Raw genomic sequence first — 13140 nt, forward strand, 5'->3', positions numbered from 1 at the left:
TAAAAAAGACCTAAGTAGAGAGCTATACCAAATTTCTGGATTAGAACACTCAATATTATTAAGATGTCCATTTTCCCCAAACTGATCTGTAAATTCAACAAAATTCTCCCTCCTCCTCAAAACCCTGTCAATCCTTTAAATTTTTTTTTCCTGCAGAAATTGTCAAGCAGATTCTACAATTTACATAGAAATGCAAAGGGCCTGGAATAGCCAAAACAAACTTGTTTTAAAAAATTGACGAATTTGGGATTTCAAGACTTACTGTAATGAGAATGCAGTGTGGTATTGGCATAAGGATAAACGTATGACATGGAACAGAATAGAGAGTCCAGAAATAGATGCACATATACATATGGTCAACTGATTTTCAAGAAAAATGCCAGAATAATTCAATGGATATATGATAACTTTTGCAATCAACGGTGTAGAATATTTGGATATATATGCACAGAAATATAAATCCTGACCCTTACTAAACAACACATACAAAAATTAGCTTGAGGACTTCCCTGGTGACTCAGTGGCTAAGAATCCACCTGCCAATGCAGGGGACACGGGTTTGAGCTCTGGTCCGGGAAGATCCCACATGCCGCGGAGCAACTAAGCCCGTGCACCACAACTACTTAGCCTGCGCTCAAGAGCCCACGTACCACAACTACCAAAGCCCACACACCTAGAGCCCGTGCTCCACAACAAGAGAAGCCACTGCAATGAGAAGCCTGCTCACTGCAACGAAGAGTAACTCCCATTCGCCGCAACTAGAAAAAGCCAGTGCGCAGCAACAAAGACCCAATGCAGCCAAAAAAAAAAAAAAAAAAACTTGAACAAAAACTTACACGTGAGAGCTGAAGCTATGACACTCATGGAAGTAAGCTGACATTTAATTCAAGGATGTCCTTGAATCAAAGGTCAGAGATTTCTTAAATAAGAAACAAAAATATAAAACATAAAGGAAAAATTGATAAATTAGACTTTATCAAAATTGAAATTTTTGCTCTCAAATGACACTATTAAGAAAAATGCAAAGGCAGCTCAGACTAGGAGAATATATTTGCAAAACTTACATCTGATAAAGAACTTATATCCAGAATACATTAAGAAAAAAACTCTTACAATGCAATAATAATAAGAGAAACAACCCAATTTTTTTTTCATAAATTTATTTATTTATTTATTTTTGGCTGTGTTTGGTCTTTGTTGCTGGGTGCAGGCTTTCTCTAGTTGCAGTGAGTGGCTACTCTTCGTTGCAGTGCGCGGGCTCTAGGAGCATGGGCTTCAGTAGTTGTGGCACATGGGCTCAGTAGTTGTGGCTCACAGGCTCTAGAGCACAGGCTCAGTAATTGTGGCACATGGGCTTAGTTGCTCCATGGCATGTGGGATCTTCCCAAACTAGGGCTCAAACCCATGTCCCCTGCATTGGCAGGCAGATTCTTAACCACTGTGCTACCAGGGAAGTCCCAACCCAATTTTTTAAGTGGGCAAATGACTTGAACAGATACTTCAACCAAGAAGATATACAAATGGCAAATAAACACATGAAAAGTTTCTCAGCTTCATTAGTCATCAGGGAAATTAATTTAAAATCACAATGAGATGCTACATACCCACTAGAATGGCTAAAATTTAAGACTGAAAATGCCAAGTGTGGGCAAGGATATGAAACAACTGAAGCTCTCATACACTGCTGGTAGGAGAGCAAAATTGTACGGCTATTTTGGAGAGCAGTTTGGCAGTTTCTTAGACAGTTAAACATACAGGTACCATCAAACTCAACAATCACATCGTGTGTGTTTTTTTTTGTTTTTTGTTTTCCAAGAAATATTAGCTATTTTTATTGTTGCTCTTGAAGATTCTCAGAAGACAAACATGACCCCATTCCCAATTTATTTTTAAGAATTTATTTCCAGACAACACATGGATTTAGCAGGGAAAGAAATGAATGCTATTAGAGTTATTTCCTATATTTTAATTTTTTTCCACTGCCCACAGGTGTGCCTCAAGTTTTAAAAGCAGAATGGAGAGCAGAAACCACACAAGGACCCCCCATATGAGTTTCTCATTGTCTTAGTTCAGGCTGCTATACCAAAAATACCATAGACTGGATGGCTTAAACAGCAAACATTTTGTACAGTTCTGGAGGCTGGCAAGTCTAAGATCAAAGTGCCTACAGACTCGGTGTCTAGTAAGGGCCTGTTTCCTAGTTCATAGGTGGCCATCCTCTCACTTTGTCCTCACAGGGCAGAAAGGGTAAGGGAGCTCTTTGGGGTCTCTTTTATAACAGCATTAATCCCATTCATGAGGGCTCCACACTCATGACCTAATCACCTCCCAAAGGCCTCACCTCCTAATAGCATCACATTGGGGGTTAGATAGCATATAGATGGGTCTTGTTTTTGTATCCATTCAGCAAGCCTGTGTCTTTTCGTTGGAGCATTTAATCCATTCACGTTTAAGGTGATTATTGATCAGTATGTTCCTATGACCATTTTCTTAATTGTTTTGGGTTTGTTTTTGTAGGTCCTTTTCTTCTCTTGTGTTTCCCACTTAGAGAAGTTCCTTTAGCATTTGTCTAAGAGCTGGTTTGGTGGTGCTGAATTATCTTAGCTTTTGCTTGTCTGTAAAGCTTTTGATTTCTCCATCAAATCTAAATGAGATCCTTGCTGGGTAGAGTAATCTTGGTTGTAGTTTCTTCCCTTTCATCACTTTAAGTATATCATGCCACTCCCTTCTGGCTTGTAGAGTTTCTGCTGAGAAATCAGCTGTTAACCTTATGGGAGTTCCCTTGTATGTTATTTGTCATTTTTCCCTTGCTGCTTTCGATAATTTTTCTTTGTCTTTAATTTCTGCCAATTTGATTACTATGTGTCTCAGTGTGTTTCTCCTTGGATTTATCCTGTATGGGACTCGATGCGCTTCCTGGACTTGGGTGGCTATTTCCTTTCCCACGTTACGGAAGTTTTCGACTATAATCTCTTCAAATATTTTCTCTGGTCCTTTCTCTCTCTCTTCTCCTTCTGGGACCCCTATAATGTGAATGTTGTTGCATTTAATGTTGTCCCAGAGGTCTCTTAGGGTGTCTTCATTTCTTTTCATTCTCTTTTCTTTATTCTGTTCCGCAGCCGTGAATTCCACCATTCTGTCTTCCAGGTCACTTATCCGTTCTTCTGCCTCAGTTATTCTTCTATTGATTCCTTCTAGTGTTGTTTTCATTTCAGTTATTGTATTGTTCATCTCTGTTTGTTTGTTCTTTAATTCTTCTAGGTCTTTGTTAAACATTTCTTGCATCTTCTCCATCTTTGCCTCCATTCTTATTCTGAGGTCCTGGATCATCTTCACTATCATTATTCTGAATTCTTTTTCTGGAAGGTTGCCTATCTCCACTTCATTTAGTTGTTTTTCTGGGGTTTTGTCTTGTTCCTTCATCTGGTATATAGCCCTCTGCCTTTTCATCTTGTCTATCTTTCTGTGAATGTGGTTTTTGTTCCACAGGCTGCAGGATTGTAGTTCTCCTTGCTTCTGCACATCGTGTGTTTTTTTACGCAAGAGGAATAAAAGCATATGTTCATTTTTTTAGAAAGAAAAAAGAAAAAAACCTTGCAGGTGAATGATCATAGCTATTTCATTCATAATAGCCAAAAACCAGAAATAACCCAAATGCCCTTCAGTTGGTAAATGGATAAATAAATTATGGTATATAAAATTATAAAAATAAATGAACCAGTGATACACATAGCACAATTTTTTAAAAACTACTCATACATAGCGATATAAAAAGGAGCATGTTATTGATACATACAGTAATATGGATGACTCTCAAAAGCATTATGCTAAGTGAAAGACAGATACTAGACTGTGAATTTTATGATTCTATAAATATGAAATCCTAGAAAAGGCAAACTTAAGGGACAGAAAGCAGATCAATGATTGCTAAGGAGTGGGGTTGTGGGGAGAGGATTGACTATGGAAAGACACAAGGGAAATGGAAATGTTTTATATTGTGATTATTGTGGTGGTTACACATGCATATATCTGTCAAATCTCATTAAATTACACACTTAAAATTGGTGACTTTTATTGTATGTAAATATACCTCCTAAACATTGTCCCAAAAAAGGTGAAATAAAGTTAAAAACAATAAGACAAAAGCTGAGATTATTTGTCATTACCAGGTCCCACGTTAAAAGAAATATATAGGGCTTCCCCGGTGGCGCAGTGGTTGAGAATCTGCCTGCCGATGCAGGGGACACGGGTTCGAGCCCTGGTCTGGGAAGATCCCACATGCCGCGGAGCAACTAGGCCCGTGAGCCACAATTACTGAGCCTGCGCGTCTGGAGCCTGTGCTCCACAACAGGAGAGGCCGCGATAGTGAGAGGCCCGCGCACCGCGATGAAGAGTGGCCCCCGCTTGCCGCAACTAGAGAAAGCCCTCGCACAGAAACGAAGACCCAACACAGCCATAAATAAATAAATAAATAAATCCCATTAAAAAAAAAAAAAAAGAAATATATAAAAGAAGTTCTTTAGACAAAAGGAGAGTTCTTCACAAAAAAAAAAAAAAAAAAAAGAGAGAATACATTGCCACATTGGAATCACAAGCTATCGGATGGATTAATGGAGTTAAAGAGTTCTAAGGTCCTTTCATTTTTTCAGGAAATGTAAAAAATACAATTTGTATTAAAATTTATAAGTTGAAGACACATGTAATTTTAAGATAAACTCCAAAAAATCTTTAAGAAAAAGACAACACAGGAAAATGAGCAATACATTTGGAACAAGCACTTCAAAAAAAGATATCCAAATGGACAGCAAGTATATGAAAAAGTGCTCAGCCTTGTGAGTCATCAGAGACATACCAGCTAAAAACACAATGAGAAACAACTACATATTTACCCATCAAAATGGCTAAAATGTAAAAGCTCAACACAGATCAAGGGTTGGCAAAGCCATGAAGTAAATGAAACATTCCTACACTGCTGGCTGGAGTATAAATTAGGACAACCACTTTGGAAAAGTGGTTGACAGCAGGGACTGAATCTAAGCATATGCATAGCCTATGAATCAACAAGTCCACTCTAAAATATACATTCAGCAGAAAGGTGAACATAAAGTCAATACTACAGAGCTTTAGTCATAATAGACAAAAACTGCAATGAACTAAATGCTTATTAACAGAAGAAAGGATAAATTCCACAAAATGGAAACCTATACAGCAATGAAAATGAATCAACTACAGCTACACACGTCAATATGGATGCATCTCTCAAAAATAATGTTGAATGAGAAACACCAGACATAAAGGAGTACATACTGTATGATTTCAGCTGTGTGAAGCTCAACAACAGGCACCAATCCAAGGTGCTAGAAGTTGGGGTAGTAGTTATATTTAGGGAGGCGTGGGTGGATTATAACCTGGAAGAGGCATAAAGGGGGACGTCTGGGGGTTGGTAATGCTCCGTTTCTTATTCTGGGCTGCGGTTACCAGAGCATATTCACTTTGTGATAATTAATCAATGTAATAAACACTACTGGTGTCCCACACAGATCCCCTTTACTTAATGTATCCTTTCCTCAACTGCTATGAGTGGTGGCTACTAGCAGCTCACAGCTGCACCCTTGTTCTGAGAATTAAAAGAAGTGGTTTCCTTTGGAAATACTCCCAAGGTTGTACCTTCCTATCAGGGTGATCGACAGCCAAAGGTCGAGTGATATGGAAGTGCAAAAGACCAGGCCCCTTGGGATCACAATGAGGCTAGACTTTAGCTGGACCTGCATCCTTCTGTGGGGAGACAATTCCCCAGACGTCTTTCAAATTTCTGCACCTCTTGTGAACCAGAGGCACTGACTGCCTTTGTTTTGCATGGTCCTTACAAGAATATCTGTATAGTAATCATCCGTGAAAGGTAAAAATAGTATCTTCCTGGAAGAAAGGGTAGGTTTGTTTACTGTCCCATATAATAAATATAATATCTCCTTCCAGGGCAAAGTTCAGACAGGTTACTGCCCGTTATAAAAGATTCAGTTTCCCTAAAATTGTGCCCCTATCCTGTGACAACCCACTACTTGTGCAGTATTACCTGGCAATATTTGTATCATCTGATGGGAATTATGGCTCGGGGAACCAGTACAAATGCTGCTACTCTGGCTGTTACTGTTGCTACTGTTAGCTTGCAGATAAAGTAAAATCTCAGAGCCTTCCCAGCTCTTTACAACTTCTTCTGCCACTTCTCCTCCTTCATCTGTTCTCTTACGAGTTTCAGCTGAGTGTACTCCTCAATAAATCACATACATGAAAATCCCTCTCTCGGGTTCTGCTTCTAGGGAACCTGTTCTAAAACAATACAGTTGTAGACTTACAATCTGTGCACTTTCCTGTATGTACTCTATACTTCTACTTTTTAAAAATAGTTTACATAAATATATTTTAAATTTTAAGGATATAAAACAGTTTATACAAATATATAAAATATAAACTAAAGTGTAGAGCATGGATTAGAGTAGGAGGAGATTGGAGTAAAAAAGTCCAGTTGAAAGTCTATTACTAGAGAAAAAGAAAAGAATTACTAGCTGATAATCACCCTAAAAAATTGAAGTCTATTCTTAGAGTCTAGGTTAGAGGAAACAAAAATCTGACTGAGGTCAGTAGCACATCAATAGATATAAAGGGGCAGATTCAAAAGATATTTAAATGGTAGGATGCAGGGTTGCTATACAAAATATTTAACAACTTGTAGACACGGATGTTGACCCATCATAATGGATACCAGCCATAAGCAACTGCTCTGGCAGAACTGGTGCCTGCAGGCAGAATATCACCAGGTCTGACAGGATGGATAGGACTTGATAACCGGTTGAACTCAATGAGTGAGAAATGAATTGAGGTGCCTCCAAAGTTTTCAGCTTGGTGACATGGAGAATAATATTGCCTTTAATATGGATAAAATCATTTCTATTTACATAACCTCAATTATTTGATTTTTACACAAATGACTCCCAAATCTCTCCAACTCTTCTGAAAATCAAAATTATCTGAATATCTTATTCCACACACACACAATTTCGAATAAGATATGTTTTTCATCTTAAAAATATTTTGTAAATCATACCAATTAGAAGCCATAAAGAAAGGAATGTAGACCAATAAAGTAAGCCAGCTTGACAGATGATGTATCACTTTTAATCACACAGCACATGCGACTGCCAATTGCTATTTTTTTCTGTTAAAGCGCACTTTACAAATCACTTGACTCTTCCTAAGGTAGCATAAAGGCAGCTGGATTTTATGGAGTGAGACTCTGAATTGCTAATTCACAGTCTTTTGCCATATATCCCCTTTTAATGCAAACAGCTCAGAATTAACTCTCCTTAAACGATTAAGAACCTATGGCTTTCCATCTTCCCTTCCCCATAATTACCAGTATCTTTTAAAGAGGAAAGTGTGTTTTCTGTTCATTAATGGTAATACTACCTAGGAAGACCAATCAGTAAGTCCATGATCCGCCAGTCACTGTGGAAGTCAAATTACCCTCAACCAGGACAAAATCAATTAACACCACTAGGGATGTCATTATTGTCACATTATGTCACCTGATAGTCTCCAGGGCCTATAAGTGATTTAAATTTTTTTTTACTGCTATGATTCCTGGGGGGGGGGGCGGTGGGGAGGATGGGGGAAGGGATAAACTTCACATTAACAAGGGAGATTTCAATTACAGGGAAATTAACTTTACAACATAGAAAAATGAAGCTACTCTTTTAGATCTTTGGGAGAAAATGGTTAAACACTAGGATAACTCTGAGGCCTAAAAGATTTCTTGTACTGAGGTATATTTTAAAGGTTTGCTTAAACAAAAACCGCATTGGATGGAGTCATGAGGCACTTTCCTCAGGGCACAGTAAGCCAGGGACTGGAAATCTATCAAACCATGGCAAGCTACACTGCAGTCAGAAGTCCAAGAGGCCAAAGTTGTGATTTCCTTTCTAATAAAATCAACTTGTTTCCCATCATGAAAAATAATATAGTTCCAGTTCTGCAAAGTTAGACACTCATGTCAGAAAAGAGGGTGAAATAAGTATCTGAGAATCAGATCTCGTTTGGGAAGGCTGGAACTCGTGCTTTGAGTTGCATAGACATGTCACAAGCAAGGTGTCTAGTCTTCTGCACCCTCAGAACTCTTCCAGTTTCTTAGTCTGAGGGGTGGTTGGCTCAGTAGCCAAGAAAACCACATTTGACATCATTCTCTTTTGACAGTTGTCTTTCTCTTCCCCATTTCCTTAACTTTTCATCACTAGCAGTGAATATTAAAGGGGATCTGAGTTCGGTTTGTTTTTATTATTGTAGTTGCTGTCAGAAAGGAATACGAAATCCCCAAGTAAATTAAGTAGAACGCGTTTAAATGGCTGGTTTCCTTTTTAAAAAGTAGACCCAACTTCTGCATTTTGGCCTCCATCAGGGGGTATTTAATTAAGTCTATTCTGTCTAACATGATCTGATGTCATTGTACAAGGATATGTTCTTTGTTAGCAGCACTCTTAGTTTCAGACTCCTCTGTGTATTTGAAACCATGGTAACAGAGCAGTAAGCTAAAGCCAATGAGATAATGAGATATTCTCATTGTAATTGTGTTTCATGAGGGCACAAGATCCCACGGGTGGTATCTGACTGTCTTACAACTGCTAACAGAATTTAAGAAGCAGACATATATTAGCATGGTACCGTTTTCCATAACAGCCATGTAAACATTTGTGACATGGCATTTTTAGCTGTTTCCAGCATATGAAAGTATGTAATGTGCATTTATGTCACAAAAAGCCACACAATTAATGAATATCAATATTTAAAAATCCTTGGAACTTCAAGGAACTTCAGATTTGAAATGCATCAAGCAGGCTGTGGGGATGCTGTTTTGCATTATAATTATGAGCTGAGCTATGGTTTATGAGGGGAGGAATCCATCAAAGCAAAGAAAAAGAGAGCGGCTAGCCCTTCTTCATCTCCCAACCAACCCACATGCACCTCCTAAAGGAGGGACAAAACTAACCCTAAGCAGGGTTCCCTGCATTTTTATGAGGAAAGCCAAATTGGGGATTTCTAAGAGCAGTTTACCTTTAAAAGAGAAAAAAATTTTGGAGAATAAAACCAAAATATTTACAAGCTTTTTCTTCTTCTGAACTAAAATCTGAAAGGGGAACACCTCACTTCTGAGTTCCTCCTCTTCTGTCAGTGTTTGAAGTTTCCCCACAGTTTTCATTTGAGTTGCAGATTTTATGCACAAGTCACTGAATCCATGTTCTCCATCCTGATGAGGTTGCCCTAACAGGCGTTGTGGCTTTTAATAAATAATTTAAAACCGAAAAGAGAAAGCACAGTATAGAACAATTGGTTGATTTAAGCAGGGCTAAGACTTACACATTCTTCATGTCACCAGGGCCTCCCATCAGGAGCCCTGCTTTAGAAGAGAACCGACCTGAGAATGTGCATTTTGTCAGCTTTGTGACATGGGTGGCTCACGGGGCAGAGACAACCCAGTACACTGGAACTTTCTAGACAAGGAAACTGCTTGCTTTCCCCTTCACAGACAAAGTGAAAAAAAAAAAGTGACAGGGGTGTCACTTTTTTGGTTTTTAATATGTACTGCTACCATCTCTAAAATGTTTTGGCATAGGGAGCTAAATCGGTATGAAAACCATATTAATAGAGAAAAGGAATTTGGTTTTCTTGAAAGTCATTCAGGTGCCTACAGTGTCGGGGGGAAGATTTCTCTTTTAATCTGTCAGTAGTGCCACATTCATCTTTGCACGTCACTTAAAGACAGGCAGTTCTTTCTTATTCTGCTGTGTGTGTGTGTGTGTGTGTGTGTGTGTGATGCACATGTGTGTAGCTGAGAAATGAAATCTATGCCATAAGTGGTTACACAGAAAGAACATGTCACAGCGTTGGCGAATATGGTCTTCGTCTCTGTGAGATAAGGGTGGCCTCATCACTCATGGCTGTTGCAGCAAAACTAGACCAGAAGTGGGTAATGAGGCCACCCCTACTGTGGGGAGATAACTTCTATATCTGAGCTGTCATGACCTGTTAGGTCCTCACTGCCTGTTCTTGGATATGATTCCTTGTCAGCCTTTGGACTGTGGAGTCATTTTTATTATTATTTCTACCTCTGAAAGGGGGAGACCTTGTTTTCTTTAAAACCCCTCCCTCTTGTTCCTGACAAATAGGAAATGGTTGTCAGCTTCGAAAGCGCCCTCTGGGCGCCATGTTGAAATGTTCAGTGAAGACTAAAATTGACAGCATTGGCAAGAGTTTGTTTAAAAATGGTGAAAATTTAAAAAGCAAAATGGCTTTACTTGTGCAGGCTTTGAAATGGGCTACTGTATTTTAATACAGGTGGGGTTTATATGAGTTTTTTAGTTAGCTCACGCTATTCCTAGTTTAGAGGATGAGACAAGAAATAAGAGATATATGGTTTTAAAATATTGGAATCACAAAAGTATTGCTTATAAAACATATTTTGTAATGTACTTTCTTCAATTTCAAGTCTTTTAACACCATAATTTAGCCTGAGAATAGCAGATGTCCACAGAAGTTGGTTCTGTTTTGTTTAAATGATAGCCAGAGGCTGACATTGATTTTTTTCCCCCCTTACATCCCTTGCCTTCTACCCTACTGGAGCCAACATTTCTAGGTTAAAAAAAAAAAAGGTGGGAGGGGGGAAGGAGATGTGTGTGTGTGTGTGTGTGTGTGTGTGCATGTGTGGTGTGTGTGTGTGTGGTGGGGACAAAAATCTACATTTTACTGAGTAGAGTGAAGCAGGCAGAATGACATAAAGGAGTGACTCAGAAATTAACAGTCCCAGGCCTATGGTTTCCAGGTCTGGGGGCAGAATGAAATGACTTTAAAGAAATGCACTCGAGGTGATGGGGGAGCAGTAAGCAATAATTGATTGCGTATGGGTAAAAGCAGCAAAATGTCTGCCTTTGGTAAGAGAGGAATCAACCAGCACCCTTCCACGTCAGGCTCGGGGCGGCAGGGGCCGCGGGGGAGGGATGCTATAGGTGAAGCATCCTCCCAGTTCCTTATTAAGTGGGAGAATCTGCCATACTGGCCGAATGTGCCTCCCAAGCAGACACTCTATGACCATGACTGGGAACAAAGCCAGCTGTTTCTACAGACAGAGGTTAGTGGTACTTTGAGAGGAAACAGCCACCAGGGCCAGAACAAACAAGGTTGGCCTTCAGTGGGGAAGGTTGGGGTAGGAGCAAGAACACTGGAATTTTAGGTCCAAAAAATCAAAGTACAAGGGCTTTGGATCCTGTATACAAATAATACCTACTTTACAGCGCTGTTGTAGGAGTTATATGAAAGCACACGTATTTGAATATACGTATGCATAGAATATTTTTGAGTGACTGGCACAATCCAGGGAGCATGTACTTGAACCTTTTCTTCTTTTCTTCTGGAGGCAAAAAAAAAAGACAATAATGGAGCTGCTCCTATAGAGCTACTATAAGGGTCTAATGAGAACATGTGTATGAAGGACCTTGGGAATGGTAAAACACCCCATAAATTGTCATTAAAATAATCTCTAAATAAATTTAACATATACATGTAGATAAATATATTTATAAAGATAAATGCTAAGTAGTATTTCAAATTTCCATTTCCTATCTTTCCATTTGAAAAAAAGACCAAAAAAAAAAAAAACCAATAAATAAGTAAAACTTTATTTCCTAAACAAGGAGTGATTAGAGGAATAACCTTGGGATTCTTTTAGCCACCCTCCTTCAAGTCCATCACTGGGAGTCCAACAACAGGGGCAGCAGATGTTTGCCCCTTTTAATGGTTCTTGGGGAGGATTAAGGCAAAATAGTGAAAGAAAAGGGATGGGGGTTGGTTCTCAAACTCAAAGCACTTTTCTTCCAGGGATTGGTGGAAAAAGCCACACTTTTTGATGCGGAGGGATCTGACAAAAATGATTATAGATGAGGCACGCTTTCCCAGTTTTAGAATGAAAAACATGTTTCAATTCAAGTCAGAATTTGCTTTTAAGCTGCTAGAGTTTCTACTCAAAAGACTTAAGTAATGATTTTTCATGTGTGAAGAGAAGCTTCTAGAACTGCCCCCAGATGCCTCCATCTTTTCTCCCAGTGAACACATCAGAACCTTCCCCTGTAGATTTATGAATTTTTAGAATAAGCCAAGAATTGAGTAGAGCCCAAAGCCCCTACCCTTTCCCTGGTCCTGGCTGAGTGTCCGAAATCCCCCATTACTAACTCATGTAGTCCACAGAGGGATTAACGTCACCTGGTAAAGGGAGACCTTACTCCAAGCCCGGTGTCTGCTAGTGACAGTGCAGGATGAGTAAGTTTATTTGATGCTTCCTATTGCCTAGCAAGACCTGGGACTGAGATGCAGGACACGTAAGGCTGGTATTGCGGAAAGGATGTCTGATCCAGGACAGCGCACCACATGGCACCATATGGTCGAGACGGTTGAAGGGGAGTGTTTGGAGAGTACCATGAGGAGCTGATCACCAAAGCTTACTTCCCAATTTGTCCTGCTTCGCTCTCACCCATCCTTATAACAGAGGACTAAATACTTTGAGTATCCTACAAAACTATTCCAGCTCCATTCAAGGATAACGTATATGTCACCCTGTAATTGTCCTTTCCCTGACACATTCAAGGCTGCTAGTAGAAATAGCCATGAACTGTGGTTTGCCAATAGTCTTCCAAGCTGTGAAAATTGAAAAGTGCTTCCTCAAGCCATAGCTTCAGCAGTTAAAGACCCCAGTGAGGCAGGCCTACCAGGAGTGCCTTATGCTCAGGGGAGGAGCACCCATTACTCACAGGAATACTTTTTGGGCATTCTTGGAGGACCCCACCTGGTCAGCTAAATTTCTCTCTGAGCCAGGCTAGGCATATAAGGAGCCCTTGAACGCACTTCTGAGAGTGGCCTTCCTAGCAGACTATATATAAGTTCCTCAAGGGCAAGGAGTGTGTCTGTCCACTGGTGTGTCCTCAACGACTAGCACAGTACTGAGCACAAAGCTGGTGCTCAATTTGTTGAATGAATAATCAATGAATCAATGAGTGTCCTATCCTATGTTTCACTTTTTTCTCCTTCTTTTCCTGCAACTCCAAT

The sequence above is a fragment of the Balaenoptera acutorostrata genome, chromosome 4, assembly GCF_949987535.1.
Source record: "Balaenoptera acutorostrata chromosome 4, mBalAcu1.1, whole genome shotgun sequence".
Taxonomy (NCBI): domain Eukaryota; kingdom Metazoa; phylum Chordata; class Mammalia; order Artiodactyla; family Balaenopteridae; genus Balaenoptera; species Balaenoptera acutorostrata.